Source organism: Saimiri boliviensis (assembly GCF_048565385.1).
Source record: "Saimiri boliviensis isolate mSaiBol1 chromosome 16 unlocalized genomic scaffold, mSaiBol1.pri SUPER_16_unloc_1, whole genome shotgun sequence".
Lineage (NCBI taxonomy): Eukaryota > Metazoa > Chordata > Mammalia > Primates > Cebidae > Saimiri > Saimiri boliviensis.
In genome coordinates this window covers 598,716-625,826 of record NW_027412499.1, presented here as the reverse complement: position 1 = coordinate 625,826, position 27,111 = coordinate 598,716, and the positions used below count along the sequence as shown (strand labels likewise).

At 53.4% G+C, this 27,111-nt stretch overlaps 1 long non-coding RNA gene and 1 pseudogene across 3 annotated transcripts in view; one reads left to right on the top strand and one right to left on the bottom strand.

Moving 5' to 3' along the window:
- The first annotated feature begins 1,873 nt into the window (after positions 1-1,873).
- On the top strand, positions 1,874-2,528 carry LOC141583166 (YTH domain-containing family protein 1 pseudogene; annotated as a pseudogene).
- An 889-nt stretch (positions 2,529-3,417) lies between these two features.
- LOC141583167 (uncharacterized) overlaps positions 3,418-27,111 on the bottom strand; it is a 29,884-nt gene continuing 6,190 nt past the window's right edge. The window contains exons 2-4 of one of the 3 annotated variants that reach the window (XR_012515885.1): positions 22,084-22,225; positions 20,103-20,262; positions 3,418-4,014 (exon numbers count right to left, since the gene is read on the bottom strand). This is a non-coding gene — a long non-coding RNA (uncharacterized LOC141583167). Of the gene's footprint in view, positions 4,015-10,614; positions 10,702-20,102; positions 20,263-21,141; positions 21,463-22,083; positions 22,226-27,111 lie in introns of those variants that run through there. The other 2 variants (XR_012515887.1, XR_012515886.1) reach the window with 2 other exon arrangements.

Here is a 27,111-nt window from a genome sequence, read left to right as displayed (position 1 = left end):
TCCGTTTTTGTTTTAGAGCCAGATATTTCTCTTTACATCCTGCACTCCCATCCACTCTGGAATGTCCTAAAGCAGCTTTTAGAAAAAATGTGTTTCTGGCCGGGTGCGGTGGCTCAAGCCTGTAATCCCAGCACTTTGGGAGGCCGAGGCGGGTGGATCATGAGGTCAAGAGATCGAGACCATCCCGGTCAACAAGGTGAAACCCCGTCTCTACTAAAAATACAAAAATTAGCTGGGCATGGTGGCGCGTGCCTGTAATCCCAGCTACTCGGGAGGCTGAGGCAGGAGAATAGCTTGAAACCAGGAGGCGGAGGTTTGCGGTGAGCCGAGATCGCGCCATTGCACTCCAGCCTGGGCAACGGGAGCGAAACTCCGTCGCAAAAAAAAAAAAAAAAAGTTCTCCGGGCATCGTGACGGCAGGCGCCTGTAGTCCCAGCTTTTTTGGAGCCCAAGGTGGGAGGATTGCCTGAGGTCGGGAAGTGGAGGCTGCCATGGGCCTTGGCCAGACGAATGCACTGCAGCCTGATGCCTGGGCTGGTCTTGAACTCCTCGGCTCTAGCAAAGTACCCGCCTCACCTCCGAACTTGCACCCACCATATTCATCTGTCCCGGAGGTGTCGTTTAACTCTGTAAGTCGAATGCACACACTGACAACCATTCTGCTAGATAGCTCCTTTTTTGTTTCAGAGCTAGATATTTCTCATTACAGCCTGTACTCCCATCCACTCTGGAATGTCCAAACGCAGCTTTTAGAAGAACTGTGTTACTAACTCGCTGAATCTAAACATAGATGCAACTTCCTAAAAGGAACCAACACACAGCAGATTAGTTTGTAGGAAGCAGGTCTTCTGCGTTTTAAACGCGTTCGTACTGCTAACAATTATATGCCACTATAAGGCTGGAAATGACTGATTCTACATTCTCCAAAGAAAGGGTTTCTGAACTGCTGAAATACAAATCCGTTTAACTCTAAGTTGAATGCACACATTGACACCCATTCTGCTGGATAGCTCCGTTTTTGTTTTAGAGTCAGATATTTCTCTTTACTTCCTGTACTCCCGTCCACTCTGGAATGTCCAAAGGCAGCTTTTAGAAGAAATGTGTTTCTAACTCGCTGAATCTAAACATAGTTGCAACTTCCTAAAAGGATCCAACACACAGCAGATCAGTTTGCAAGAAGCGGGTCTTCTGTGTTTTAAATGCATTCGTACTGCTAACTCTTATACGCCACTATAGGGCTGGAAATGACTGTTTCTACATTCTCCAAAGAAAGGGTTTCTGAACTGCTGAAATACAAATCAGTTTAACTCTGTAAGTTGAATGCACACATTGACAACCATTCTGCTGGATAGCTCCGTTTTTGTTTTAGAGCTAGATATTTCTCATTACAGCCTGTACTCCCATCCACTCTGGAATGTCCAAAGGAAGCTTTTAGAAGAAACGTGTTTCTAACTCACTCAATCTAAACATAGATACAACTTCCTAAAAGGAACCAACACACAGTAGATTAGTTTGTACAAAGCAGGTCTTCTGTGTTTTAAACGCATTCTTTTTTTTTTTTTGAGATGGAGTTTCGCTCTCGTTACCCAGGCTGGAGTGCAATGGTGCCATCTCGGCTCACCGCAACCTCCGCCTCCTGGGTTCAGGCAATTCTCCTGCCTCAGCCTCCTGAGTAGCTGGCATGACAGGCACGTGCCACCATGCCCAGCTAATTTTTTGTATTTTTAGTAGAGACGGGGTTTCACCTTGTTGACCAGGATGGTCTCGATCTCTTGACCTCCTGATCCATCTGCCTCGGCCTCCCAAAGTGCCGGGATTACAGGCTTGAGCCACCACGCCCAGTCTTAAACGCATTCTTACTGCTAATTCTTATATGCCCGGCGTCGAATCCCACCCCGTCCTTGAAAAACTGAAGGCTGCTCACAGCTATTACCCTAAAGAGTTCGACTGGAATCTGAAAAGCGGGCGTGCGTTCATCATCACGAGCTACTCCGAGGACATCCACGGCTCCATCAAGTACTCCATCCGGTGCACACGGAGCACGGTAACACGCGCCTGGATGGCGCCTTCCGTTGCATGAGCAGCAAGGGGCCCGTCTACCTGCTGTTCAGCGTCAACGGGAGCAGGCATTTTTGTGGGGTGGCCGAGATGAAGTCCCCCGTGGACTATGGCACCATTGCTGGGGTCTGTTCTCAGGACCAGTGGAAGGGGCAGTTTGATGTCAAGCGGATTTCTGTTCAGGACGTGCCCAATAACCAGCTGCGGCACATCAGACTGGAGCACAACGACAACAAACCCGTCACAAACTCCCGGGACACCCAGGAGGTGCCCTTAGAAAAAGCAAAGCAGGTGCTGAAAATCATCAGCTCCTACAAGCACACGACACGACCTCCATCTTCGACGACTTTGCCCACTATGAGAAGCGCCAGGAGGAGGAGGAGGAGGAGGAGGAGGAGGAGGAGGAGGAGGAGGAGGAGGAGGAGGAGGAGGAGGCGCGCAAGGAACGGCAGAATCGAAGCAAACAATGAGGAGAACCAGTTTCCTACGTGTTCTAACATGTGACTCGGAAAACCGTTTAAAACGCATGTGCTTTGTCAGCTCCAGCGTGTCGTCCGTGCGGGGTCGAGTGTTGAATCTTTGCCTTTCCTGTCGTTTATTTTTGCCCAAATGAAGTGGCATTTATTTCTACTTTTCTATGTATTCTAATCTTGTAGAAGCCACTAATAACGTAGTATTTTTTTTTTGTCAGCTTAAAAAAAAAAAGGAGGAAGAATAAATAATAGTGCTTGAGGAAGAGTAGTGATCGAGAGGGTTGGTCAAGAGGGCACCTCATCGCAGATGCTAGAGTAAAAACAACTCCCTCGTAGTGACATGTGCAAAGTTCCAGATCTCCACGACAAAGATAACCCAACCCATCGGAGCAAACAGCCTCCCGACGCGGCTGGCAACTGCAGGGGTAGTAGAACTCGGGCATAGCAGGCCCGGAAAGGGGGAGACTGGACCCAGGGACAGATGCCAAAGAAAGCGTGCCAACGAGCACGTGTGTTCATACATACATACCGCCCACGAAGGGCGTTGCACTCCGCAACAGAACTGAACACGATCTAACAAAGCAGTGCTCGCCTTCCTGTCACCTCTTTGGCAGTAGTAGGGCAGGCCATCTCAACTTGGGACACACACAGCCATTCTCATCAGGAAGAAGGCTGTCCTGTGTGGTGGGGACAAGCCTTCAGGGGAGAGCAAAGCTGACAGCCAAAGCACTAATTGAACATCCCTAAACAAAAAAGATGTTAATTACTAATTACAAGTCCTCAAGCCAGAATTACCTTAGGGATGGGCACAGTTAATAATTTTCCTACACAGTGGTGAAATAAAACAAGCTTTTCATCACACTTCAGGAAGTAGAATCTATGGTAGAGAAGAAGTCAGGCCCCATATGCGAAAATTTGCACTTTCTGCCATAAACTTTTAAAACTAAGTCTCGTAGGACCACTAAACCTGTGGTGGATTTTCATCTGTAACCCTCATGACATCTCTAAATAGGCCCATGGTCACGGAGCCTGTCCAAGGCTAGGGTTTTGAGCACACCTAGGCTCAAGAAAAACTAAAGCCTCCCTGATAAAATGAGGTCCAGTCGAGGCACAGGAAGCCACAGCTGGTTGATGCTCAGGGCTTCTCAGGACCGGATGTGGGTTGAATTGAGGATGCCAGGAGGAGCATCAGCTGTCGAAGCCTTTGAAAGTTCTCGCACTCAGGATGCTGCCGCTGAGGTCCGGGTTCTCCGTGTCGGCTCCCTGCCCCCCGGCACGGGGCGTTTTCTTCCCTGAACAGGTGGAAGTAGCGACTGGCTTGCTGCCAGAAGGAGGAAGTCGAGACACCGGAGGGCGGTAGATGGTCCCTCCAAAGACACGCCGAATGCTACTATTGACCGTAGCATTGGACATGGTGATGGTGTTCAGCATAGGGCTGGAAATGACTGTTTCTCCATTCTCCAAAGAAAGGGTTTCTGAACTGCTGAAATACAAATGAGTTTAACTCTGTAAGTTGAATGCACACATTGACAACCATTCCGCTGGACAGCTCCACTTTTGTTTTAGAGCCAGATATCTCTCTTTACATCCTGTACTCCCATCCACTCTGGAATGTCCAAAGGCAGCTTTTAGAAGAAATGTGTTTCTAACTCGCTGAATCTAAACATAGTTGCAACTTCCTAAAAGGAACCAACACACAGCAGATCAGTTTGTAAGAAGCTGGTCTTCTGTGTTTTAAACGCATTCTTACTGCTAACTCTTATATGCCAGTATAGTGCTGGAAATGACTGTTTCTACATTCTACAAAGAAAGGGTTTCTGAACTGGTGAAATACAAATCAGTTTAACTCTGTAAGTTGAAAGCACACATTGACAACCATTCTGCTGGATAGATCCGTTTTTTTTTTTTTTTAGAGTCCGATATTTCTCTTTACATCCTGTACTGCCATCCACTCTCCTATATCTAAAGGTCGCTTTTAGAATAAATGTGTTTGAAACCGGCTGAATCTAAACATAGTTGCAACTTCCTAAATGGAACCTACACACAGCAGATCAGTTTGTAAGAAGCGGGTCTTCTGTGTTTTAATCGCATTTTTACTGCTAACTCTTATATGCCAGTATAGGGCTGGAAATGACTGTTTCTACATTCTACAAAGAAAGGGTTTCTGAACTGGTGAAATACAAATCAGTTTAACTCCGTAAGTTGAATGCACACATTGACACCCATTCTGCTGGAAAGCTCCGCTTTTGTTTTAGAGCCTGATATTTCTCTTTACATCCTGTCCTCCCATCCACTCTGGAACGTCCAAAGGCAGCTTTTAGAAGAAATGTGTTTCTAATTGCTGAATCAAAACATAGTTGCAACTTCCTAAAAGGAACCAACACACAGCAGATCAGTTTGTAAGAAGCAGGTCTTCTGTTTTTTTTTTTTTTTTTTTTTTTTTTTGAGACGGAGTTTCGCTCTTGTTACCCAGGCTGGAGTGCAATGGCTCGATCTCGGCTCACCGCAACCTCCGCCTCCTGGGCTCAGGCAATTCTCCTGCCTCAGCCTCCTGAGTAGCTGGGATTACAGGCACGTGCCACCGTGCCCAGCTAATTTTTTGTATCTTTAGTAGAGACGGGGTTTCACCATGTTGACCAGGATGGTCTCGATCTCTCGACCTCGTGATCCACCCGCCTCAGCCTCCCAAAGTGCTGGGATTACAGGCTTGAGCCACCGCGCCCGGCTGTGGTCTTTTGTTTTTTAAACGCATTCTTACTGCTAACTCTTATATGCCAGTATAGGGCTGGAAATGACTGTTTCTACATTCTCCAAAGAAAGGGCTTCTGAACTGCTGAAATACAAAATCAGTTTAAACTCTGTAAGTTGAATGCACACATTGACAAGCATTGTGCTGGATAGCTCCGTTTTTGTTTTAGAGTCAGATATTTCTCTTTACATCCTGTACTCCCATCCACTCTGGAATGTCCAAAGGCAGCTTTTAGAAGAAATGTGTTTCTAACTCACTGAATCTAAACATAGTTGCAACTTCCTAAAAGGAACCAACACACAGCAGATCAGTTTGTAAAAAGCCGGTCTTCTGTGTTTTAAATGCATTCTTTCCGCTAACTCTTATAAGCCAGTATAGGGCTGGAAATGACTGTTTCTACATTCTTGAAAGAAAGGGTTTCTGGCCGGGTGCGGTGGCTCAAGCCTGTAATCCCAGCACTTTGGGAGGCCGAGGCGGGTGGATCACGAGGTCGAGAGATGAAGACCATCCCGGTCAACATGGTGAAACCCCGTCTCTACTAAAAATACAAAAAATTAGCTGGGCGTCGTGCCGCGTGCCTGTCATCCCAGCTACTCAGGAGGCTGAGGCTGGAGAATCGCCTGAACCCAGGAGGCGGAGGTTGCGGTGAGCCGAGATCGCACCATGACACTCCAGCCTGGGTAACAAGAGCGAAACTCTGTCTCAAAAAAAAAAAAAAATAAATACATAAATAAAAAATAAGTAAATAGAAAAGAAAGAGTTGGCCTCTTTTCAATTCCTGTTATGACCAAGTTGTTCCTTTGCTGACAGCCCCCACCTCATCTGTCACCTGCCCTCAAGGCAAATACCATCACCCTGCCCCACCGTTATTCCAAGATCCACGGAAACCTTTCTGTTCAATCACATGCAAGGGGACCACTGTTTCCTGCCCTGCCAACTGGCAGTTACTGCTAAGTGTCCAAGACGACCAGGCGTGGTGGCTCAGGCCTATAATCCCAGCACTTTGGGAGGCCGTGATGGGTGTATCACCTGAGGTCCGGAGTTCAAGAGCAGCCCGGTCAACATGGTGAAACCCCATCTCTACTAATAATACAAAAATCAGCTGGGTGTGATGGCAGGTGCTTGTCATCCCATCTACTTGGGAGGCTGATGTGGGAGAATTGCTTGAACGTGGGAGGCAGAGGTTGTAGTGAGCCAAGATCAAGTCTCTGCGGCCTGGGCAACAGAGCAAGACTCTGTCTGAAAAGGAAGGAAGGAAAGGAGGGAGGGAGGCAGGAAGGAAGGAAGGAAGGAAGGTCGGTCAGGGATGCTCTTTTACACCTTACACAGGTGTTTTAGTACAGACTGAACATCGCTGATAAAAACAAATCTGAACTCTGAAACGCAACAAAGGGTGAAAACATTTTTTATGGTTTCTGAGACAGACTCTTGCTCTGTTGCCAGACTGGAGTGCAGTGGCACCATCTTGGCTCACTGCAATCTCCGACTCCCCGGTTCACGAGATTGTCCTGCCTCAGCCTCTCAAGTAGCTGTGATTATAGGCACGTGCCACCACGCCCAGCTAATTTTTGTATTTTTAGTAGAGACGGGGTTTCACCATGTCTACCAAGCTGGTGTTGAACTCCTGATCTTGTGATGCGCCCCCCTTGGCCTCCCAAAATTTTGAGATTACAGGCGTGAGCCATCGCATCGAGCCCAAAAGGTGAAAACATTTTGAGCACCAACCTGCCCTTTCGAGGGAAACGTTCACCGCATGGGTTCAAAATAATGGAAAGATTAAGACCTGGCAGTTGATAGTACAACAGCCTCAGCCTCCCGAGTAGCCGGGACTGCAGGCACACACCACTGTGCCTGGCTCCAGAATGCATTTATATATATATAATCTTTTTTTTGAGACGGAGTTTCGCTCTCATTACCCAGGCTGGAGTGCAATGGCGCGATCTCGGCTCACCACAACCTCCGCCTCCTGGGTTCAGGCAATTCTCCTGCCTCAGCCTCCCGAGTAGCTGGGATTACAGGCACGCGCCACCATGCCCAGCTCATTTTTTGTATTTTTAGTAGAGATGGGGTTTCACTATGTTGACCGGGATGGTCTCGATCTCTTGACCTCATGATCCACCCGCCTCGGCCTCCCAAAGTGCTGGGATTACAGGCTTGAGCCACCACGCCCGGCTCTTTTTTCCTTTATATACCAATACTATCATTGGTCCGATGTCATATTTCTATGGAATTTATTCTCATTGGTTTCAGAGACTTTGTGTGTGTGTGTGTGTGTGTGTGTGTGTGTGTGTGTGTGTGTATCTGCATGTATCTATACTACTGGTCAGAAGAGCAAATTGTACAACACATTAATCACATGTTATCACTACTTGGTGGAAGAACAGGTGGCTTTCATTTCATTTTACTTTTTAAAGTTTTCCTAGCTTTCTTCAAGGAGTATTTGTTACTTTGTTGGAGGATGAGTTTGAAGAAACCTCGTTTAAAATTGTTTATTGTAGTAAAAGACACATAGTATAAATTTTGCCATTCAAGCTATTTTTAAGTATACAATTTGGTGGGATTAATTATATTCATAATGTTGTTCGACCATCACCACGATTTACTTCTCAACTTTTTCATTTTCCCCAAGCAGAAACTCTGGACCGTGAAACAAGAACGCCTGATTGCCCCCACCCCCTCTATGGTCCTTGATGACCTCTAACCTACCTTCTGTCTCTATGAATTTGCTTATTCTAGATGTTTTACATAAGGATCATCATGCCACATTTTTTTCTTTTGTGTCTCGTTTATGACACCTGTCATGTTTTCTAGGTTCGTCCATGTTATAGCATGTATCAAAATTTTATTTTTAAAGGATGAATCCTATTCCATGATATGAATGTATCCTATTTTATTAATTGATTCACCTGCGGATGGGCATGTGAGTTTTTCTGCCTTTCAGCGATTGAATCATGCTAGAATGAGCACTGATGTATCCGTAGCTGAGTCCCTACTTTTAATTCTTTTAGGTGTATAGTTAGGAGTCGAGTTTTTGCATCATATGATAATTCTACTATTACCTTTTTGAGAAACTTCTGCTTTTTATGAGAAAAAAATCCACTTTTAAAATTTCACTGTGATTCAACTTTCAAGAATAGAGTGTAGAAAGGGGCAGGTTGATGTCAGCATCTATCAGTTGTAAAATGGAATGCCTCAAAATGTTCCCTGTTTTACACATACCCACACAAGCTAGAAACCTAGGCCAACTTATAGAAAATGTCAATATAGCCGGGCGCGGTGGCTCAAGCCTGTCATCCCAGCACTTTGGGAGGCCGAGGCGGGTGGATCACGAGGTCAAGAGATCGAGACCATCCTGGTCAATATAGTGAAACCCCGTCTCTACTAAAAATACAAAAAAAATTAGCTGGGCATGGTGGCGCGTGCCTGTCATCCCAGCTACTCAGGAGGCTGAGGCAGGAGAATTGCCAGAACACAGGAGGCGGAGGTTGCGGTGAGCCGAGATCGCGCCATTGCACTCCAGCCTGGGTAACGAGAGTGAAACTCCGTCTCAAAAAAAAAAAAAATAATAATAATAATAAGCAGAAGAAGAAGAAGAAAATGTCAATATAAATTTAATTTATCCAAATATCTGTAAGAGCTTTATGTATGCCAAGCATTTCAGGGCTAGAAGCTAAAAGAAACTTTGTGATCAGTAATTCTTTTTGGAATGTTTCAAGTTGCAAAATCACCCCTGAGAAAACCACATCGTTTACCTTATTGCAATCTTTTGCCAACGCTTAAATCTTTTTCTCACATCTCCACAAGCTAAATTTTCAGCAGGCAAACTCCAAGTATTTTCAGTTAGGAATTCCTTTTTTCTTTATAATCAGAATGTCACTTTAAAAATTTAGTCTGACATTCAATACCGTTCAGTTTAAAGAAAAATTTCTTAGGTAACTTGTCAGAAAAGGCTGATTGGTTTCGCATGGTTCGAATATTTTAAAAAGGACAATAATGGAACTTCATAAAGCACACTGTTTTCTCTTGGGCTTAGGACATCTACAGAGGATCCAATTCAAATATGAAGTTGAAGGCCAGGCGCGGTGGCTCAAGCCTGTCATCCCAGCTCTTTGGGAGGCCGAGGCGGGTGGATCACGAGGTCGAGAGATCGAGACCATCCCGGTGAAAATGTTGAAACCCCGTCTCTACTAAAAATACAAAAAACTTATCTGGGCGTGGTGGTGCGTGCCTGTAATCCCAGCTACTCAGGTGGCTGAGGCTGGAGCATTGCCTGAACCCAGGAGGCGGAGGTTGTGGTGAGCCGAGATCGCGCCATTGCACTCCAGCCTGGGTAAGAAGAGCGAAACTCCGTCTCAAAAAAAAAAAAAAAAAAAAAACGCCGGGCGCGGCGGCTCAAGCCTGTAATCCCAGCAGTTTGGGAGGCCGAGACGGGTGGATCACCAGGTCAAGAGATCGAGACCATCCAGGCCAAGATGGTGAAACCCCGTCTCTACTTAAAATACAAAAAATTAGCTGGGCATGGTGGCGCGTGCATGTAATCTCAGCTACTCGGGAGACTGAGGCAGGAGAATCGCCTCAACCCAGGAGGTGGAGGTTGCGGTAAGCCGAGATCGCGCCATTGCACTGCAGCCTGGGTAACAAGAGCGAAACTCCGTCTCAAAAAAAAAAAAAAAAAAGTTCTCCGGGCATCGTGACGGCAGGCGCCTGTAGTCCTAGCTTTTTTGGAGCCCGAGGTGGGAGGATTGCCTGAGGTCGGGAAGTGGAGGCTGCCATGGGCCTTGGCCAGACGAATGCACTGCAGCCTGATGCCTGGGCTGGTCTTGAACTCCTCGGCTCTAGCAAAGTACCCGCCTCACCTCCGAACTTGCACCCACCATATTCATCTGTCCCGGAGGTGTCGTTTCACTCTGTAAGTTGAATGCACACATTGACAACCATTCTGCTGGACATCTCCGTTTTTGTTTTAGAGCCAGAAATTTCTCTTTACATCCTGTACTCCCATCCACTCTGGAATGTCCAAAGGCAGCTTTTAGAAGAAATGTGTTTCTGAGTAGCTGAATCGAAACATAGTTGCAACTTCCTAAAAGGAACCAACACACAGCAGATCAGTTTGTAAGAAGCGGGTCTTCTGTGTTTTAAACGCATTCTTACTGCTAACTGTTATATGCCACTATAGGGCTGGAAATGACTGTTTCTACATTCTCCAAGAAAGGGTTTCTGAACTGCTGAAATACAAATCAGTTTCACTCTGTAAGTTGAATGCACACATTGACACCCATTCTGCTGGATAGCTCCGTTTTTGTTTTAGAGTCAGATATTTCTCTTTACTTCCTGTACTCCCATCCACTCTGGAATGTCCAAAGGCAGCTTTTAGAAGAAATGTGTTTCTGAGTAGCTGAATCGAAACATAGTTGCAACTTCCTAAAAGGAACCAACACACAGCAGATCAGTTTGTAAGAAGCGGGTCTTCTGTGTTTTAAAGGCATTCTTACTGCTAACTGTTATATGCCACTATAGGGCTGGAAATGACTGTTTCTACATTCTCCAAGAAAGGGTTTCTGAACTGCTGAAATACAAATCAGTTTCACTCTGTAAGTTGAATGCACACATTGACAACCATTCTGCTGGATAGCTCCGTTTTTGTTTTAGAGCCAGATATTTCTCTTTACATCCTGTACTCCGATCCACTCCGGAATGTCGAAACCTAGCTTTTAGAAGAAATGTGTTTCTAACTCGCTGAATCTAAACATAGTTGCAACTTCTTAAAAGGAACCAACACACAGCAGATCAGTTTGTAAGAAGCGGGTCTTCTGTGTTTTAAACGCACTCTTACTGTTAACTCTTATATGCCAGTATAGGGCTGGAAATGACTGTTTCTACATTTTCCAAAGAAAGGGTTTCTGGCCGGGTGCGGTGGCTCAAGCCTGTAATCCCAGCACTTTGGGAGGCAAGGCGGGTGGATCACGAGGCCAAGAGATCGAGATCATCCAGGCCAACATGGTGAAACCCCGTCTGTACTAAAAATACAAAAAATTAGCTGGGCATGGTGGCGTGTGCCTGTAATCCCAGCTACTCAGGAGGCTGAAGCAGGAGAATTGCCTGAACCCGGGAGGCGGAGGTTGCGGTGAGCCGAGATCGCGCCATTGCACTCCAGCCTGGGTAACAAGAGAGAAACTCTGTCTCAAAAAAAGAAAGAAAGCAAGCAAGCAAGCAAGAAAGGGTTTCTGAACTCCTGCAAACACACATCCCTTTACTTCTGTAAGTTGAATGCACACATTGACAACCATTCTGCCGGAGAGCTCCGTTTTTGTTTTATAGTCAGATAATTCTCACTACAGCCTGTACCACCATCCACTGTGGAATCTCCAAACGCACCTTTTAGAAGAAATGTGTTTCTAACTCGCTGAATCTAAACATAGATGTAACTTCCTGAAAGGAACCAACACACAGCAGATCAGTTTGTAAGAAGCGGGTCTTCTGTGTTTTAAACGCATTCTTACTGCTAACTCTAATATGCCACTATAGGGCTGGAAATGACTGTTTCTTTCTGTTTTTGTTTGTTTGTTTGAGACGGAGTTTCCCTCTTGTTACCCAGGCTGGAGTGGAATGGCGTGATCTCGGCTCACCGGAACCCCCGCCTCCTGGGTTCAGGCAATTCTCCTGCCTCAGCCTCCCGAGTAGCTGGGATTACAGGCACGTGCCACCATGCCCAGCTAATTGGAAATGACTGTTTCTACATTCTACAAGGACAGGGTTTCTGAACTCCTGAAATACAAATCAGTTTAACTCTAAATTGAATGCACACATTGACAACCATTCTGCTGGATAGCTCCGTTTTTGTTTTAGAGCCAGATATTTCTCATTACAGCCTGTACTCCCATCCACTCTGGAATGCCCAAACGCAGGTTTTAGAAGAAACGTGTTTCTAACTCGCTGAATCTAAACATAGATACAACTTCCTAAAAGGAACCAACACACAGTAGATCAGTTTGTACGAAGCACGTCTTTTGTGTTTTAAAAGCATTCTTACTGCTGACTCTTATATGCCACTATGGGGCTGGAAATGACTGTTCCTACATTCTCCAAAGAAAAGGTTTCTGAACTGCTGCAAACACACATGAGTTTAACTCTGTAAGTTGAATGCACACATTGACAATCATTCTGCTAGATAACTCCGTTTTTGTTTTAGAGCGAGATATTCCTCATTACAGCCTGTACTCCCATCCACTCTGGAATGTCCAAACGCAGCTTTTAGAAGAAACGTGTTTCTAACTCGGCGAATCTAAATATAGATACAAGTACCAAAAGGAACCAACACACAGCAGATCAGTTTGTTTGAGAACCGGGTCTTTCATTTTAAACGCATTCTATTTTTGAGACGGAGTTTCACTCTCGTTACCCAGACTGGAGTGCAATGGCGCGATCTCGGCTCACCATAACCTCCGCCTCCTGGGTTCAGGCAATTCTCCTGCCTCAGCCTCCCGAGTAGCTGGGATTACAGGCACGTGCCACCATGCCCAGCTAATTTTTTGTATTTTTAGTAGAGGCTGGGTTTCACCATGTTGACCGGGATGGTCTCGATCTGTCAGCCTCGCGATCCACCCGCCTCGGCCTCCCAAAGTGCTGGGATTACAGGCTTGAGCCACCGCGCCCGGCTCTTAAACGCATTCTTACTGCTAACTCTTATATGCCACTATAGGGCTGGAAATGACTGTTGCTACATTCTCCGAGGAAAAAGTTTCCGAACTGCCGCAAACACACATCAGTTTTCCTCTGTCAGTTGAATGCACACATTGACCACCATTCTGCTAGATGGCCTCTTATCAACAAATGCATTCCGGGAGGTGCCCGAGTGCCAGCCCGCCCCAGTTACATAGTCTGGTTCCATTCGGAATGGTGGGGAAATAACGAAAATGTAGAAGCTAAGATGGAGTCTGTCCAGCTCGGGAGGCTAACAGAAAGCCTGAACAAGTTTTTAGTCTGAGAAAGAGAGAGCTCGTTTTAACTGGCAAAAAAACAGGTTATCACATGATGAAGTGCAGCTGACATCAACAGGCTGTCACTCTACCTCGAGCAATCCACAAAAGCGCTACTCAGCCTCTGGAGGAAGACAGCAGCTGACACGTCCCGAGGGAAAGGTACGCCTTCCTAGAATTCCGTGCCGAGGCCGGCATCGCCTCCGGTCATCTTCAGCGAGCAAAGCATGACTTCTTAGATAGCACGTCTACGTTGGGCAAATAATACTGCGGCCCAGGGTGGAGCCACGATGCCCTTCCCATTTTGCAAATACGCTGGCCGGGAGAAGGAGAAAAGAAGACATCATGATAAAAGGTGACTGAGACCCAGCCAAGATGAAGCTCTCCTAGGGAGGGAGGGAGGGAGGGAGGGAGGGAGGCCTGACGAGTGAACGGGGTGAAAAGAAACCCCACCGCTACAGTCCAGCCCGCCCACCCGCTTGCCCACGCGGACCAAAGGCTGTGCCACCGCCCGCAGCTGCCTCTGGGGAAGTGAGACCCTGCTCTACCCCCAGCCCCCCATCTTCCAAAACAGTGGCCACCGAGTGAGGTGAGGCCTGGCGATCACCGATGCAAATGTCAACCGGGAAAGCGTGGGGGGAGGGGAGAGAAGATGGGGGCCCACCCGGCTGGCTCCAGAACGTTTCCACGCGGTGTTGGGGGGAACGCAGCTCACAAAGTCACTGATTCGGAGTAAAGCGGTGGGGGAGGGGGCTTCAAAAATAAACCAACTCCTCATAAAGCCCAAGTCGAAGAGTCTGTGTGCATGAAAGACACCAACAAACAAACACAAAGTGCTGATAAAAGAATAACCGGGCCCCCGCCAGGGCGGAGGTTCCCCAGGCAACAGCGGAGAGAGGGACGCGTCCCCAGATGGGAGGAAGAGAAACCGGTTGCCCCAGGCTCCGTGAAGCGGTCGTGCGGACCTCCCTCCGCGCCACCTCGATTTTCCATCCCAGTGGCCGCTAGGTGATGCCCGAAGACAACTGATGCTTGCAGGCGTCACACGGAGAAGACGGGAACCGTGGATCGCTCTGGGTCGGGGTGGAGGTGGAGGAGGCGGGGGGGCGGGAGGCGGGGGGCGGGGGGCGGGAGGGGGCGGCTCAGGCACGCCGCGCCGTGTCGCTGGCCTCTCCCCGATCCCGCTCGGACCAGGTCGTTTCTGGGCCCAGGGGGTTCTCTCAGGGGATGCCCGCCTGCACCTAGTTGAGCAGAGCCCCCAGGGGACACGGCCTAGGCACCCGCCCATGCGTTCATCGGGAACTTCAATTCCGCTAGAGAGGAGGGAGAGGAGACCGGGGGCGGGGGCGTGTGGACGGACGCGAGGGGTGGAGACGGGCCCTATCTACGATGGAAGTCCAGTGCATAGCGTTTCCGAGTGGACTCCAGTCCCACCGCCTCAGGGTGGCAATACCTGTGACAGGGAAACGAAGGTCCGTGACATCCACGCTCCCGGCCACAGCGTGGATTTCACAGGGAGAAGAAGACAGCTCGCAGCACGCTCCCTCCTGCCCCGGGGTCAAGTTTTCACTCCCAACGTTTGCATTTCTTCCCCCCAGCCCCACAACTGTCCGCTCTCGCTCGCTCTCGTTGCCCAGGCTGGAGTGCGGTGGTGCGATCTCGGCTCACCGAAACCTCCGCCTCCTGGGTTCAGGCAATTCTCCTGCCTCAGCCTCCCGAGTCGCTGGGATGACGGGCTTGAGCCACCGCGCCCGGCCTAGTATGCATTTCTGAATCGTGTTCACCAGAGTCCACCCTCTGGTGAATCAGCCAGGAATCTAGTTCGGCGAATCCCAGAGCACCCACATCTGACCGCTAAGATCGGAGTCCACACACTGCGCGTGGCTCCACGCGGCGTCTCACCACGAGAACACCACTGCCGTCCCAGCCCAGTAGCGATACAGTGGCCACGTCTTAGAAATCACTCACAGCAACACACCGTGATAGGTCCTATGTCTAGAAATGTATGCCACGGTCATGAGGTTTCTTCCTTTTTTTTTTTCTGAGACGGAGTTTCGCTCTCGTTACCCAGGCTGGAGTGCAATGGCGCGATCTCGGCTCACCGCAACCTCCGCCTCCCGGGTTCGGGCGATTCTCCTGCCTCAGCCTCCCGAGTAGCTGGGATGACAGGCATGCGCCACGATGCCCAGCTAATTCTTTGTAGTTTTAGTAGAGACGGGGTTTCACCATGTTGACCGGGATGCTCTCGATCTCTTGACCTCGTGATCCACCCGCCTCGGCCTCCCAAAGTGCTGGGATGACAGGCTTGAGCCACCGCGCCCGGCTATGAGTTTCCTTCCTCTGCGCCTGCTCCACCATGGGTTTCGCTAGGTAAGACTTTCCTGAACCGTTCATTTTTCAGTCCAGGCCTTTATCAGGGAACTACGAGAAGTATAGACGCCACAAGTGACAGAGAGAAAAGTCTGAAACACGCCCCTTCCATCCAAGTGGGAGCCTGGCCTCGACGTCCCAAATCGTACGCCGAGTGGGGAAGCCCAGCAGGGCCCTCCCCGGAGCCGAAGGTCTCAGGACCTACAGTCCGAGAAGACACAGCCTGTGGCACCCAAGTCATCCCGGGGGCCTTCCTTCGTTCCGCAGGGCTCCCGTGAAGACGGGTCCCAGAAACGAAACGCGTCCGGCCCGTCCTCCGATTCATCCGTCTCTGACGAGTTGACGTTTCAGGCGAACCTTCAAAGGGCCAAAGGCAAAGCGCTCCCTCTGCCCCCACGTGGCCTTTCCATGAGCAGCGAAGGACCACGGTCTCCCCAGGCCCAGGTCGCCAGATACCCCGATCCGTGTCTCCCCTCCCTCCCGGTGGGATTCCACACATCCGTCTTTGGGATGGGGTGCCACAAAGTCCAAGTGACTTAACTGAGTCACTAACGGGGAAAAGGAAAAAAGAGCGAGCTCGCACCCCGCCACCTTTCACCGCGGCCGGCCGGCCCTTCCTTAGGTCGTTTCTGCCACGCATCGACGCCATCGATCCCCTCTCCCCGTGAGCACGGTGGCTCCCGCCCGTCCTCCCAGCAGTCTGGGAGACCCAGGAGGGCGGATCACTTGAGGTCAGGAGTTCGAGGCCAGCCTGACCGACACGGCGAAACCCCATCCGTACCGAAGATAGGAAAAGCGGCCGGGCGTGGTGGTGCGCGCCTACGGTTCCGGCTACTGAAGGCTGAAGCCGGAGAAGAGGAGACTCTTCCAGCTCCACCGCGTCCTCCCAGCCCCAGCCGCGGCAGCCAGCTTTCCTGCGGGGCGGCGCCTGCAACAGCTTCCGAATGAACGGAGAGGAGCCCGAGGCGGTGGGAGCTGTCCCCTCCGTCTCCAGAAGGGGAACGGGGCTTTCTGCATCGGAACGGGGCCCTAGAAGGCGGCGCCGCCGCTGCTTCCAAAGCGATGCGCCTCGCTTCGCCCGGCACAGAGCGAGACTCCATCTCAAAAAGAGAAGAATGAAAAAGAGAAAAAAAATATCAGCACGTCCGTCGTGGTCGCAAATCGGTCGCCGGAGACCAGGCACAGTGTGGCCGGAGCCCATCCGTCATCCCAAAACGCTGAGACGCCGGGTCAGGAGGATCGCGACGAACCGATGAGACCCTGTCTGTAGAAACACATTTAAAAACGGACCATCCCGGTCACCATGGTGAAATCCCGTCTCTACGAAAAATACAAAAACATTCGCTGGGCACGGTGGCGCGTGCCTGTCATCCCAGCTACTCGGGAGGCTGAGGCAGCAGAATCGCCTGAACCCAGGAGGCGGAGGATGCGGTGAGCCCCGAGATCGCGCCATCGCACTCCAGCCTGGGTCACGAGAGCGAAACTCCGTCTCAAAAATAAAAAACCACGGATCTGAAAGCCGGGCGCAGTGGCTCACGCCTGTAATCCTAGCGCTTTGGGAGGCTGAGGTTGGTGGATCACCTGAGGTCAGGAGTTCAAAACCAGCCTGGCTAACGATGGTGAAACCCCATCTTTAAAAAACAAAAACAAACAAACAAACAAAAAAAACCTACCTGAGGGGCCGGGCCTGGTGGCTCACACCTGTCATCCCAGCACTTTAAGAGGCCGAGGCGGACGGATCACCTGGGGTCGGGAGTTCCAGACCAGCCTGACCAACTTAGTGAAATCCCATCTCAAATGAATGAATGAATAAATAAATAAAGAAATGAATGATCTGGGCACAGTGGCGCATGCCTGTGGTCCCACGTACTCTGGAGGCGGAAAAATCTCTGGAGCTAAGGAGTCTCTAGACTGCAGTGAGTGAGTGAGCTACGATGACACCCCTGCACTCCAGCCAGGGTGACAGAGTGAGACGCTGTCTTGAAATCAATACAATCATTGGAAGGAGCTCTCTCTTTCTTACTTTCAGTGGGTGTCTCTTTAGGCCAGGTGAAAAAGAAGAAAGAAAGAGAGAGAGAGAGAGAGAGAGAGAGAGAGAGAGCGCATTCCGACCATGAGGACCCAGAAATGGTGTTTGATTTGCGTCTCCGTCTAGTCGCCCATCTGTCTCTTGGTGATTGAGGAGTCCACAGATGAGGCCAAGCGGCATCTATTGAGCTCTTTCTTTCTCCCTCTCGTGTGTCATCTCTGCGGTGAGAAAAGGGGGGACAATAGGCTCTGATGGGAAGTCGTCCTGACGGCTGAGGAAGCTAAAGGCAAGCTGCTGACGGAAAGAAGGGCGTCCTATGTGACACTCTCATACCCGGGCACCCTAGAAATGCATCTTAGAGTTTTCGCGTTTCATGCCGGGGCCGTTTATCCTGTAAGTCAACCCGCCCCTACACCCAGGAAGAACAGCACAGTCCCCGGCGGTCCAGTCTCGTCCCATCCAGCCCTCCCAGGCCATCCGGCGAAACTCTCGCTGGCCAATTTGAAAGCAGCCTCCATGCGGTTCTCCTGGGGAGGAGGCTCCCGGCGGGTCTTTTGGGCCTCCCGAGAGGAGTTAGCACGGAAAACCCACCAGATCTAACCAATCCACGCACCCACTGCAGCTTGCTCGCTGGCTCGCTCCCTCCCTCCCTCCCTCCCTCCCTCCTACTGGTCCAAGGTACGCCCTGGGAGTGCGGCCAAAGAAACTTCCACTGCGTGCTTTTTGTGCTTCTCTTTATGTTTTAAATCGTCTCCATCTTTCAAGAGATGCTCTTTTGGAGGGGAAAGTCTCAGGGAGTATGAAAATCTGTTCTAAGAACAGAGGTTCCCAACACAGCTAAGCGGCAGCAGCTTCCATCACATCACCTGGCAAATAGAATAGGAACACCAAGCATACAAAAGTTGAAACGGGCCAAGGCCGGGCGCGGTGGCTCACGCCTGGAATCCAAGCAGTTTGGAGGCCAAGGCGGGCGGATCACCTGAGGTCGGGAGTTCAAGACCGGCTCGACCGACACGGTGAAACCCCGTCTTAAAAAAATAAAGAAATACCATAAAATAAAAAGAAAGAGTCCATAAGGTCGAGGCCAGCCAGCCTGAGCGACCGAGCAACACGGGTAGGAAGGTGAGCCCAGCTTAGAGAGAGAGAAAAAAATTAGAAGAAGAAGAAAAGTCAGGCAGTCGATATGGGGGACGCCGAGCCAGAGACATCTGCCAGGACACGGATCTGGAAAGCCCCGTCAGGTCGCACGCAAGCACGCCCGTCCCACGGAAATCCCACCTCGAAAGCCTCGGGAGGCCGAGGCGGAAGGATCACGAAGTCAAGAGGCGAGCGCCATCGTGGCCCACGTGGTGAAACCCCGTCTCTACTGGGAGGAAAGGGAGCCGGGCGTGGTGGCAGGTGCCTGCAGTCCCTGCTGCCGTGGAGGCTGAGGCAGGAGAACCGCTCCAACCCGGGAGGTGGGGGTCGCGCCTGCCGGGCAACAGAGAGCGAGACTCCGTCCAAAAAAAAAAAAAGCAGGTGCACACGGCCAACGCCAGCGCTCTCTCCACGATAGAAAACCACCATCAGAGATCAGGGGCGCCACCCTCGATGGGGCTCGGGGCACAGGAAAGGCAAGGCCGGATCGTGAGTCGTGCGTGAAAATCGGCTCCGTCTGCAAGGCCCGTACTGTCAACGATGCCTCCGGGCCGGAAACAGGGACCGGAAAGGAGCACACGGGACAAACAGGACCGGGCCCGTTCCACGTTCACGGCCGTCATCGCAGCGGTCCGAAAGGCCGACGTGGGAGGACGGCCGGAGCGCAGAAGTTTGAGATCATCTCGAGCTGTGGGTCGACATCACCTCCACCCGTGTAAACGATCATCATCGGCCTCAGCATCCAAGTGGAAAAAGAAATATACGTGCCGGGCGCGGTGGCTCAAGCCTGTCATCCCAGCACTTTGGGAGGCCGAGGCGGGTGGATCACGAGGTGAAGAGATCGAGACCATCCCGGTCAACACGGTGAAACCCCGTCTCTACTAAAAATACAAACAATTAGCTGGACATGGTGGCGCGTGCCTGTAATCCCAGCTACTCAGGAGGCTGAGGCAGGAGAATCGCCCGAACCCGGGAGGCGGAGGTTGCGGTGAGCCGAGATCGCGCCATTGCACTCAAGCCTGGGTAACGAGAGCGAAACTCCGTCTCCAAAAAAAAAAAAAGAAAAAAAAAATAGAAATATACGTGTCCAGACTGTGGACCACAAAGCGAGACCCCATGCCTACTAAGAAGGTGATAGGTAAGACAGGTAGGCAGGCAGGCAAACAGAGATGGAGTTCGGCGCAGTGACTCACGCCTGTAACAACGGCACTGGGAGAGGCCAAGGCAGGCGCACGCCTCTCTGGAGAGGAGGAGTTCCGGACAAGGCTGGGCGACATGGCGGAACCCCAAACCCCATGTCACATACCTACCTCCATGAAAGACGATGCAATAGTTAACCCCCGTGGTGGCGTGGCGCACGCGTGTAGTCCCAGATAGTGGGGACGGGAGGGACCAGAGGAGGGATGACGGCTCGGTCCAAAGCGTTGAGGCTGGAATGATCCCGGGGCGTCAGAGCGAGCGACACCCTGCCTTTAAAGAGAGACAGGCAAGACAGGAGGGAGGGAGGGAGGGAGGGAGGGAGGGAGGGTCAGAGAGACATGCGAAATGTGAGCCTTCCCCCAATAAATAATAAACAAAGAAACAAACGAACAAATCAATGCGAGGGAGCCTGCCTCTAAAGAAATCGATCGATAGATAAAGAAAGAAATGACTAGCCGGTCACGGTGGCTCAGGCCTGTGATCCCCGCAGTGCGTCGGGAGGCTGAGGCGGGTGATCACCTGAAGGCCGACAGAACATCGAGCCCAGCCTGGCCAACATGGTGAAATCCCGTCTGTATTATCTATCTATCTATCTATCTATGTATCTATCTATCTATCTCCAATAATAAAATGAATGAATGAATATAGAAATGCCCGCCTGCCGGCCTCTCAATAAGTAAATAACAATAACGCGAGCCTCTCTCTCTAATTAGATAAATAAACGCAAGCCTGTCTTCAAATAAAGGAATGAATGGCTGTAGAGAAGGAATGAATGGCTGTAGAGAAATACTTGAGACCCTGCCTCTAACTAAACGAACGAACGAACGAAGACAGGATAAACGTAAGAATGACACGGAAGAATTAAGACACCGTAAGATGAAACAAGCAAGAGGGCGTGAACGAAGGTGGTAATTAAAATAAGCATCAAAGTGAATGAAAATAAACATAGATGTCAAAGAATTATTCATTTCGTATGTAGTATGTGATTATTGGCATACATATTACCGCATGTTATTTATGATTTGTGGATGTATTTATACACACACACACAGACAGACACACACACACCAGCGTGAAGAAAATAAGACTGAAGAAAGAAAAGGGAGAGAGAGAGAGAGAGAGAGAGAGAGAGAGAGAGACCCCCCCTACCTTCCTCTAAATAAATCCATCAATCCGGCCGGGCGCGGTGGCTCATGCCTGTCATCCCAGCACTTTGGGAGGCCGAGGCGGGTAGATCACGAGGTCGAGAGATCGAGACCATCCTGGTCAACATGGTGAAACCCCGTCTCTACTAAAAATACAAAACAGTAGCTGGGCATGGTGGCACGTGCCTGTAATCCCAGCTACTCAGGAGGCTGAGGCAGGAGAATTGCCTGAACCCAGGAGGTGGAGGTTGCAGTGAGCCGAGATCGCGCCATTGCACTGCAGCCTGGGTAACAAGAGTGAAACTCCGTCTCAAAAAAAAAAAAAAAAAAAAAAAAAATTAAAATTAATAAAAATAAAAAAATAAATCCATCAATCCATCCATATGTAAAATTAAACAAGGAAACCAGGAACAATCAGTGTAACACATAGAAGTGAAAAGAAACGGTAAGAATAACGTAAATAAGAGGGCGAGAAAAAAGGTAAAGGGTAATCAAGGTCAAAATGAACCCCTCGCCTCGCCCCGCCTCCCCTCCCCTCGCCCCCCTCCCCTCGCCCCCCTCCCCCTCGCCCCCCCTCCCCTCCCTCCCCCCCTCCCCTCCCCTCCCCTCCCCTCCCTCCCCTGCCTGCCCTCCCTGCCCTCCCCTGCCCTCCCTGCCCTCCCCCTCCCTGCCCTCCCCTCCCCTGTCCTCCCTGTCCTCCCCTCCCTGCCCTCCCTCCCCTCGCCTCCCCTCCCCTCCCCTCCCTCCCCCTCCCCTCGCCTCCCCTCCCTCCCCTCTGCCTCCCCTCCCTCCCCTCGCCTCCCCTCGCCTCGCCTCGCCTCCCCTCGCCTCCCTCCCCTCGCCTCCCCTCCCCTCGCCTCCCCTCCCTCGCCTCCCCTCGCCTCCCTCGCCTCCCCACACATACATTCACACACACACACGCTGGAAGTGCAAGCGTGCGACCTACCTCCCGGCATTATGGGAACCCTGTAGTCTCATCTACTTGGAGGAGGAGGAGGAGATCACCTGAGTCCAGGGAGGGGCGGTCGACGGTGCCGTGAGGTCGGGGCGGATCACGTGGTCGGGAGTTCGAGACCGGCCTGGTGAACCTGCTGAAACAGAGGGAGACCCCGTCTCAGAAAAGAAAAGAAAAAACCACCACCAAACAATACAATAGGCCGGGCGTGGTGGCTCACGCCTGTAATCCAAGCAGTTTGGAGACCAAGTCGCGCTAATCACCAGAGGTCGGGAGTTCAAGATCAGCCTGACCAACATGGTGAAACGCCGTCTGGAGGAAAAAAAAAAAAAAAAAAAAAAAAAAAAAAAAAAAAAAAAGGCCGGGCCCGGTGGCTCACGTCTATAATCCCAGTACTTTGGGAGGCCGAGGCGGGTGGACCACGAGGTCAAGAGATCGAGACCGTCCCGGTTGACATGATGCAACCCCGTCTCTACTAAAAATACAAAAATTAGCTGCGCACGGCGGTGCACGCCTGTAGTTCCAGCTACTCGGCAGGCTGAGGCAGGACAATTGCTTGAACCCGGGAGGCGAAGGTTGCGGTGAGCCGAGATCGCGCCATTGCACTGCAGCCTGGGTAACAAGAGCGAAACTCCGTCTCAAAAAAGTTAAAACACACACCACGCAGACAAAATCCCACGGCCACGGTCCCTACACAGAAAACACAGCGTCGACCTCTCGACCCCTCACCCCTGTGAACGCTGAGAGTGGGCTGAAAAGCAACTCGGAGGAGCAGCTGGGCGCGGGCAGTCTCAGTGACGCCGCAAAGAGGAGGTGGGTGGGGGTGGGGAAAGACGTGTCGCCATCACGTCTAACCCCTCATCAGCACCTCAGAGGGACTGCCCCTGGCAGCCTGACGGGCGACCTCAGCCGCAGCGGGCCAGGGGCTAAGTCGGCGCCGCTGCGGAGAGCTGGTCGACCTCAGTCGCAGCCGGCCAGGGCCCCCCCCCGCCGACAAGCTCCCCACATCCATCCACGACACACGCTTACACGCACACACGAGATCTCGCCCGTCTCTCCTTCCCGAGTTCACCGGGTCTCAGGGCCCGCAGGGCCCCACCGGCGCACGGGCCACACAGGGTCAGTCGAGCAAGAAGGGCACGGGGGGCCGCGGCCTCTCGCCTCTCCGTTCATGATCGTTCCACAGGTTCACCTACGGAAACCTTGTTCCTTGCCTTCTAATCCAGTGCGACCGTCTTCTCCGCGCTCCGCCAGGGCCGTGAGCCGATCCGAGGGCCCCCGAAACCATGAAATCGGCAGTAGCGACGGGCGGTGTGTCCACAGGGAAGGGACTTCACGCGGGCTTGTGACTCGCACTTCCTGGGAATTCCGCGTTCACGGGCAAGAATCGCAATCCCCGATCTGCATCACGAATGGGGTTCAACGGGTTCCCCGCGCCTGCCGGCATAGGCTAGGCACACGCTGAGCCATTCAGTGCAGCGCTAGTGCAGCCCCCGACGTCTCAGGGCATCACACACCTGTTAACTGCTCCCTCTCAGGTGGCTGAACGCCACTTCTCCCTCTAAGAAGCTGGGGGCCGCCGACCGCTCGGGGGTCGCATCCCTAGTTAGCATGCCCGAGTCTCGTTCGTTATCGGAATTAACCAGAACCGCTCCACCAACTAAGAAGGGTCACGCCGCCACCACCCACGGAATCGAGAAACAGCCATCATTCTGTCCATCCCGTACGTGTCGGGGTGAGGTTTCCCGTCTTGAGTCCAATGAAGCCAACAGGCCCCACTCCCGGCGGTGCCCTTCAGTCCATTCCTCCGTTTCAGCTTTGAAACCCATACTCCCCCCGAACCCAAAGACTGTGGCTTCCCGGAAGCTGCCCGGCGGGTCACGGGCATAACGCCGCCGCATCGCCAGTCGCCCGCGTCTATGGTCGGCACTACGACGGTATCCGATCGTCTTCGAACCTCCGACATTCGTTCTGGATTAATGAAAACATTCTCGGCAGACGCTTCCCGCTCTGGTCCGTCTTGCCCAGGTCCCAGAATTTCACCTCCAGCAGCGCAATACGAATGCCCCCGGCCGTCCCTCTTCACCGTGGCCTCGGTTCCCAAACCCCACAAACAGAACCGCGGTCCTATTCCGTGACTCCTAGCTGCGGTATCCGGTCTGCTCCGGCCTGCTTTGAAGACTCATTCTTCCCAAGGAAACGCTTCGGGCCCCGCGGGACACTCGGCTGAGAGCACCGAGGGGGCGCCGGGAGGCAAGGGGCGGGGGCGGGGACGGGCGGTGGCTCGCCTCGCAGCGGACCGCCGCCCCGCTCCCAAGAGCCAACTACGAGCTTTTGAACTGCAGGCACTTTAATAGACGCTGCTGAAGCTGGAACGACCGCGGCTGCCGGCACCAGACTTGTCGTCCGACGGATGCTCGTTCAGGGATCTCACCCGGACTCACGCCAGTGACAGCGCCTCCAAGGAGTCCTGGAGTATTTTCGTCACTCCCTCCCCGGGTCGGGAAGCGGGGTAACTTGCGCACCTGCTGCCTTCCTTGGATGTGGTAGCCGTTTCTCAGACTCCATCTCCGGAATCGAACCCTGCCCGATTCCCCGTCACCCGCGGTCACCACGGTAGGCACGGCGACTAGCATCGAAAGTTGATAGGGCAGACGTTGGAACGGGTCGTCGCCGCCACGGGGTGGGGGGGGTCGGTCGTGCGATCGGCCCGAGGTTATCTAGCGTGACACCAAAGCCACCGGCGCCCGCGCCCCAGCCGGGGCGGGGCTGAGCGGGTTGTTTCTGAGCTGAAAAATGCACGTATCCTCCCCGCGCTCGGCATGCAGTAAACAGCTCTCCAATTACCCCCCGTTATCCAAGTCGGACAGGAGCGAGCGACCAAAGAAACCATCACCGATTAACGAGCCCTGGGGAGTTTCACTGTCCGCCGGCCGTGCGTACTTCGACATGCACGGCTTAACCTTCGGGACGAGCCTATGCTACTGGAAGGATCAACCGGGTAGGTAGAGCGCGGCGGGCCCCGGGGGGCCCCGCGCCCCCGACACCCCGAGCCGGCGCGAGACCGGGTAGGGGCGCGGGGCGGCGGCGGCGCGACGGAAGGAGGGGGCGGGTACGGGAGCGCGGGGAACGAGTCCCACGCGCACGCCACACGCGCCGCCCCCACCTTCCGCTCCCCACCGACGGGCCCGCCACCACGACACACCCTCTGCCCCTTTCCGCCACCGCTTTCGAGGCGGGGGACGGCAGAACACACGACCCGTGCCGGGCAGCCGGGAGGGAGCCGGCGTTCCCGACCTCGCGGGGCGGGGCCCAGGCGTTCCCGGTGGCGAGCGGGAGGCTGCCCGGGGTGCCCAACCCGGGACAGTCACGACGCCCGGTCGAGGCCCGGGTCCCCGCCGAGGCCGGACTCCGAGCCCAACGGCGGGCGCGGGGACAGGCACAGGAGGAGAGGGGGTGGGTGACCGGCACCCGCCCCAACCCCAACGACGGCCCCAAAGGCGAACGGAGGCCGTCCGGCAGCACCCACACACCCCGCGGGACGGCGCACCGGGAACGGACCCCACCCCCCGTACCCGGGGAGGTGTCGGGCAGCCGGCACAGTGGAGGTCGACCTTCTTCTTCCCACCACGGATGGCCGGGAGAGACCACCGGGCGCAGTCGGGCGCAGGCACACGCCGAACAGGGCACGCCAGGCGGGCGCCGGACACGCCGCTCCCCCACACGTCGACACACAAGACGCCTCGGGGAAGGCCGCGACGGGGCTCCGGAAGCGAAGCGCACACCTGGGGGGCGCGGACAAGGAGCGGAAGAGCCGGCTCGCGAAGGACACGAGATCACGGCGCAAGGCCGAGGTGACCGGGAAACACGCCGCGAAGGCAGCGAGCGGGGACAGGAGGTGGCGGGCCACCGCGAGGGCCCGGAGACACGCCTGGAGCACAGCCGACCGCGGCCAGGACACACACCACGGGATCTCACCGGCGGTGGCCTTGGAGCACAAGGGCGGTCCCGCGCGGCACCTGCAGCGGCCACCTGGCCTTTAGCGCACCCCACACACCTCACGGGGGTTCGGGACACCCACAACCACCGCCGCCACCGCCGCAGCCCGGCGCCCCAGAACTCTCTTACCGCACACAACACACGCTGGGCCGAGCCATCCACTCCAACGTCCGCCAGGACCCACGCGGGGGCTACCCACGGGGTCCCGAAGCGAAGGCACACACCAGGGGGAGGCGGACACCGGCCGACGGCGGCCGGGGTGACGCCCCAGTAAGGCGGAGCCGGCTTGGGCTCCAGACAGGGCTGCCCCAGCGCAGCCGGAGAGCCGCTCGGAGGGAAAGCGTCGGCAGGACGCAGCGGTGAGGAGGGGGCGCACACCCGGGGCCCACGAGGGTAGGGGCACGGGAGCTCTCTCGTGGGCTCGGGCAGAAACCTCAGGCACGGCCACGACACCGGGGAAACACGACCGCGGGATCCGACCACCACAGACGCGAAGGCGGTCCCGCGGCCCTCCCGCCCGGGACGCCGACCCGCCCTCAGCACCACCGCGGAGACCCCTCACGACCCCCCAAGGCCGCACCACCGGGGGCCCCAAAGCGATCTCAGCGACAAGACGGACACCAGGGCAACGTGCCCGGGATCTCATCCATTCCCGAACCCGGCCCCGCTCCGGGACACCGACACGCCCCCCGCGTGGACGCTCTCCCGGGCCCAGGCGGCCCGACCCGCTGCGCCACACACGGCGCGGCCGTCCTCCCCGGCCACCGCTCGGCACGGGAGCGGGTGGAGAGCTGGCTCCCAGCCGAAGGGGGTCTCGCGCCAGACGGGACCGCCACGCGCACCCATCGTTTAACGACGGCCTCCCCAAGGGCTGGGACGCCGGGCCCGGCGGGAGCCTCCCCCGACTCAGAGCGGGGAGGCGCGGGCCACAGTAGGCGGCCGGCGAGCGGCACGCGGTCCCCACCGCGGGGACCGGCGGACCCCTTTTCTCATCCCTCACCGAAGAGACGACGGAACTCT